We start from the raw sequence: 6,484 nt of genomic DNA, 5'->3' as shown, positions 1-6,484 counted from the left end.
ACCACTTACCCACCATTCCATATCCTCCCTCCTATTGTGTGCTGCTTCCCTCACTTTTTAGATAGTAAGCTCTTCTTAGCAGGGTCCTCCCCTCCTGTGTTACTGTCTGTATTTTTTTGTCATTTACAACCCCTATTTATCATACAGCACTGCGTAATATGTCGGCTGTTGCACTGCGTAAAATACTGTTTATTATTAAAATTATTATTATTAATATTAGCCTTCTTAAAAAACTAATAATTTCATTAGTACCCTTTATATTTCCATTCCCATAAACAGTTAGCTGCAAATAAATACAGTTACATCATTATAAATGTCTTTAAAATAATTAATAATTAATTAATAATTAAAAAACACAAACACATACTCACTAGTGTTGCTGTTTAAAAATAAGTTAAGCATCTCACATTTGGTTTTCCTGTAGCAGAAACAAATACCAGTAAGTGTCAGCTTACTAATAGCACGGCGCACAAATTTAAACTCTGTTTGTTTGGATGGGTTGTGTGCCGGTTGCTTGAAAATGTTAGGGATAACAAGAGGTTTGTATAAAAATACAAATACATCCTATATTATGTTCTGAGATTTTATATACCTTCTAAATTTCCAAACTATTGGCACCTATAATCTCTTCCCTCTTTCTCCACTAACCTAATATAATCACCTCCTGAGAATTGTATGATAAGGGATAAAAGGAAATATCATTATTCATCCTTCGGTCATTTCTTAGGTCCATCCTAGTGCTACCCTTCTTGACAAAATTCACCACTTTATTCGTGCTATCTCTCCTGTATGAACTATGGGCAAACACAAGATGCCTCCTAAATAATTATTTTATTAATCCTTGTTATCAGTTCTCTAACACTGCTGACAACATAAAAAGTGACAAATCTCTCTTTGTATTCTGCCTGTGCTGCAGCCAGGGAATATTTAATACTAAATGGAACCCTGGAAAAATATAAAGGAAGTGCCCCAAATGCAAGGTATTCCAGCTTCCTGCTCATTCTACCATTCTGTCAATTAAGTCCTTGGAGAAAGTAGCCAGATTGCCCAGTTTGCCCTATGTTAAAACTAGTCCATGCTATAGCAGACATGACATCAGTACAGAAGATACAACACTGTAGTACCACAACTTATGGCTCTGCTATGTGCCTCCACTGAATATAATTTTGTCAGAAGTTTTTGTGAAATAAACACCATAAAAGCAAAACAGAACATTTCGGCATCAGATTTATTAGCTAACAGCACTGTGTCCCTAAAATCCCTAAATCAGTGATTAGACATTCCTGGGTTTATAAAATGCAGACCACCCTAGAACATACCCACACATGAATCTGAGACTTAAGCTGCATACACACGTGCACGTGCACACTAAGGACTGCATGAATGCATGAATGAGTGCTGTACATACAGCACCGTTCTGCTCTATGGAGAGGGGAGGGGGAGAACGACGGAGCGGCACCCTGCTGCGCGCTCTTCCCCTTGCATTAGGATCGTTCGTCGTCCATCGTCCGTGGATCCGTCAGGACGGTGGTTCAGGCCATGGACAACAGGCACTGTACACACGCCAGATTCTTGTCTGATATCGGCCCTGAGCTGAGTATCGAGCGAGAACCATTGGACGTGTGTACGTAGCCTAAATGAGAAGAGAACGGGGAACAGTCAGAAACACAAAAGGGAGTGGTGGGCTGGATGATCCTTGTAGTCATCCAGACAGGAAATTAGGTGGGCCCAAAATACCTGTAGCAGCTTCTAATGATTGTGCAGTAAAATGGGACTAATTGCTTTCAGTAGAGGAAAACACTATCTACAAATGTGCAAAGAAAAGGTAAGACTGGAGTATAGCTTTAAGTTTAACACTTAATAAACTCTTGTGCATCAGGCTGATATTCCCACAGTGAACCTCCACTATAGTACATTTGTTCCTGGCAGTCTACAATCTCTGGAAATATTTTAATAAAAATTAGAAAAGCCTCTATTAATAGGCTGTCCTGCCTCTGAACTAATTTAGGATCAGTGCCAAATGTTGCATTTTGCATATTACAGTTTAACACATCAGTCTCACAGCACATCACTAGTCTTTAAATCATTACACACCACGATTCATTATTATGGAACAAAATATGCAAACATGGTAAAAATCTAGTATGGGGTGTAATCCAATGTTTGTTGATGTGCTACTACATTGTTCTTCAAATGTATAACAGGGATGATATAAACATCAAGCAGTCTCATTCTTCCTGAAGTCACGAGGACTTGTCAGAGCTGTATTTTGTATTTTGCCTTTTCCATCTTCTAAGGTCTTGCAAGAGAATTCTGATACATTATCTGATGTAACAAGGTTGATTTGTTAAATGATTAGAGAATAAAATGATGATGTCTTCATGTTGATTTCTCAATCATGTACAGGAGAATAAAAAAATGGTGTTTGCCCTGCACATGATTGGTTAAAAGAAATAAACACAACCTCACTTTATTCACAAGGATAACTGACTTTGCTAGATGGATTGTTTCTATGTTTTTTCAGTTGGTCCTAGGCATAATGATTATGAAGGTCACAAATAAAGCTGAACTAAATCCTCACTAAATCCAGGTCCTTTGTTGCAGAGGGACAGACATTTGTTCCTACTGCAATAAAATAATCTTACCTGCCATAATCACATTTTTTTATATACACTCACCTGTTATCGTTCCATTGTGGACACCATCATCTTCTATTCTGCCAGGTTCCTGATCTTCAGTCATCCCTAATGACCAGGCCAGAATGACTTACCTTTTGTAAAAAAAAAAAAAGTTAATTTTTCTTACATATCTACCACAGATTCCACATCAAACTTAATTTTGGAATCTGTTTGTTCCAGGTTAAACCAACTTTTTTCTAATTACTTGAACATAAAGAGATATATTTTATGTAACATAAATTATGTATAATTAAAACTATGTTGAATTATCATCTTTTTCTCATTAAAACTTTCTTTTGTAAGATGAAATTTATTATAGAACAATAGATCTGGAGATTTATGATCCTATTATACCATCCAATTATTTCAAACTAATTCTCCCATACTTCTCTATGATTTAAGGACCTTACCACATATTCTTTGGGTATTATTTACAGTTTTGGCTGAAAAAAATGTAGTAGAAAGTAACATTTATGCTTTCATATTTTATTTCTGTGTCTTTATATTAGTGGATAAAAGCCCCAAGCTCCTATTTTTTAACATCACATGACACAGCAAGACCAACGCTTGTCTCTTCACTAACACTATTAAAACGCTCTGCAAACTAATATGCTTATTGCTCTCTGTACAGGGCTTTAAAATGGATGGTCTTTATAACAAATATATTGCACTAATATATCATTCTATCTATTATTAAATTTGTGTTGATATGTTTGCACAAAATTTGCAGTCCAAAGCTTTGGTCACAGAGAGATTTTATTTTGCCCTTTAACCCTGTCTGTCACATGAGAGAAGTGCATCCACTAAATGAAGCTTAGGGAAATATTGATTGGTCCCAGCACATATTTTGGTGGCACATAAGAGCTTTTATTTTATTACTTTATACTTTCAGACAAAATTATCCACCCCTAACATACACTGAATATCTGGCAGCATCAGAACCTTTTCTTTCACTTCCACACTTAGATGATGGAGAGCTCATTACTTAAATGAGACAATGAGGTGTGATTTTCATTTGAAAGAAATAACTAGTAGGAGAAGCTCTTTATGTGTCCTCACTTTTAATACTGAAGAATAATCAAAGGTTCGATAAAGTATGATTTACTAAAAGGTAAAAACTAGTGAGTTTCAGCAATGGAAGTCAGCAGAGGCTATACACAATTTCCCTCATGACAGGTTTCCATTAAACTGACTGGCTGTAAGTAAATATTGGTTTACCTGTAATACATTCAGTTAATAAATCTTAAAAGTTACACTGAAATACAGCACCAATATGGGAGCTGCATGTATAATATAATGTGATTGGTCTTTATCAATCTTTTTTTTCTACCTTTTTCTGCTTTTTCTTTCTTTTCCTTCTCAGATCTCCATTGCATAAGGAAGGTTTTGAGATTATTTCTGTGTATTTGAATTTTCAAATTCTGTGGTAAAGTCCATGATCTCATTACTGTCTCCAGTGAATAATAACATCCGTCTGCTGTAACCACTCTTTCTTTTATTTCCTGGGACACATAACTGTCTTCATTTATCATGAAACCCATGTAGAACATTTATTTTACCCTTACATATCTATTTTCTGTTCAACATATTGCCTTTAGGTCTTTTCAGTTATTCTTGTACTTTATGATCGTGTTCATGAATTCACCTTTTTCATACAGCCTTTCTTTTCCCACACCAATTTTTGCATAAACCATAAATTGCACATTTCATATTTATTATGGTGCCTTTAGGGTTATCTGTTATCATTTTTTTTACATTAGACAAAAATAAACAAATATTAGAGATATTATTCCCTTCTTTCATCCCTTTACTGATAATGAGTTATTCTATCCCAATACCCTGTTTCCTTAGTGTTCCCAGCTCTTTACAAACTTTAATTTAATTTCACTTTTTAAATTGCACATACAAGGATCACTTCTCTGTCCAGCTTTTGCTTTTTTGGTGGTGGCTTTATATATGCCAGTTATCTTTTAAGTCATGCTCAATTTCAGGATATGCTTCCATAGGTATGGTAGATATGGCTCAGAATTCTGCATGAATAAAAGTATGCAATCACTTACAGTGCAGTTTGATACGGTCACTTTAACAACATTTTGCTAAGCCACTAAACATGGTATTGCATGAAAGCTGCTGGAACAGTCGGGGATTCAATGGAAACATCTCACAAAAAAAGCCTGTTGTTTTCTTGAAATCAAAGTTAAATTATGGTCTGTAAGCTACTTTCTAAAGCTTCTAGGCAGCTTTTGTAAACTTCAAGCCATTCAACAAATTATTGTTATCAACATTTCTGGAGTGTCAGTGGGATGTGTGGGAATTTGACCCTGCAGAAAAAGTTGTTTTTACACCCCCCACACCACCAATTACCCTGGTAATTTAGGTGTCAATACCAAATTCATGGGCTTTATAAATGGTGCTATATAAAAAAAATTATTATTATTTAAAAGTTAAATGCACAAGATTGAATGAAAATGTTTACAATATTTCTTAAATTGACTAATCTTTAATTGGGAAAAGGGAGGAGAATACTATAGCCATATGGTATAGCCATATTTAAGCCATAGCTTTCCTACAGTAAGCCTTGAAACTTAAACAGCCCTTGTCAACATCTAACCCACAGTCTCCCAAAACAACCTTATCCAAACACCTACAGCACATTAACTGCTTCCACGCCAGCTGTGGATTTTGCTACCATGACATTTAGCAAGGCTTTATGTTAACAAATCTGCTAGTGCCTACAAGCCTTATACTAATATCTCTCAATGCAGTTTGTCAGCAGCGCTTTCTATATTTTCCCTATAACAGAAAAAGGAAAATTATCAATAAGGCTGCTCTGACCTCATTCTTTTATACCACAGAAAAAATTATATGGGACTTTTTAGGTACTCAAAAGTATCTTAGCATAAACAACAACAACTATAATAATGTATCCATAAAAAGGTAAAAACAACATATCATAAATTCCTCTCTCTTCTTCCATCTGTGGTGTATGATGCACAGATATCAATAACAATGCTCCAACAGCAACTTTCCGATGTCTTTCTATGCATTTCGCATATATTTGCTTCTTTAGAAAAAAACATAAATCTAAAAATATAAGCAATAATTTACATCATTTATAATACCACAAATACCAAGCCAAAAGTTTACAAACTATCCAACACTAATTAAAGTGCCATATTCTTTCATTGGGTTATTTAAACACATTGGGAAACTTGTTTCAAAGCCATAACAAGAAGACAGAAGCAAAAAAATCTAAAAAATATCAATCAAAAAAATGCCCAATTCATTCAACCTAATCAAATAAACTGCCAATTGGCCACTTTGTAAAAAGCCTTGTGCTTACCAAGCATCCATTCACCAAGTGTTCCCAGCCTTTACTTGTCAAATGTTTTAGAATAGTACCACAGGCGTTTTAACTGCACCTTCAACTCTTTCCTTATGAGGCTATGAAACTGCCTGCCTGCAGGTAGAGAGCACATGAGTGTGTAACGTCATATCCAGTAAACTCTCCTCTCACAGGGAATTGCTTTAGGAGCTTTACGCCGCTCATGGGAGAATAATTGGAGATCACGCCATGTGGGTGCCGCCCAAAAGCAGTACTGACAGAGCTAGCTCCATCCCCACATCACTTCCTCTTAAAGGGAAAGTTTCAAGAGGTTTGCATCATTCCTCTAAGCAGTTGTATAGTGCTCCAAATATCATTCTTTAAAAGCAAGGGGCCTGGCTAATAAAAAGCTCTAATATTGGCCCCTCAAAGCTAGATGATCCATGACTCTGAACACACCAGATTCATAGCCATCTCATGG

At 35.7% G+C, this 6,484-nt stretch overlaps 1 long non-coding RNA gene across 1 annotated transcript; it reads right to left on the bottom strand.

Moving 5' to 3' along the window:
* Positions 1 to 371: 371 nt before the first annotated feature.
* On the bottom strand, positions 372 to 6,135 carry LOC140322084 (uncharacterized). The gene is made up of 3 exons (XR_011919126.1): positions 6,022 to 6,135; positions 2,679 to 2,770; positions 372 to 418 (listed from the first exon to the last, which is right to left on the bottom strand). It is a non-coding gene; the product is annotated as an uncharacterized lncRNA (long non-coding RNA).
* Between the last annotated feature and the right edge of the window lie 349 nt (positions 6,136 to 6,484).

The sequence above is a fragment of the Pyxicephalus adspersus genome, chromosome 2 (genome assembly GCF_032062135.1).
Source record: "Pyxicephalus adspersus chromosome 2, UCB_Pads_2.0, whole genome shotgun sequence".
Classification (NCBI taxonomy): Eukaryota; Metazoa; Chordata; class Amphibia; order Anura; family Pyxicephalidae; genus Pyxicephalus; species Pyxicephalus adspersus.
This window is presented reverse-complemented; position numbering and strand designations above follow the sequence as displayed.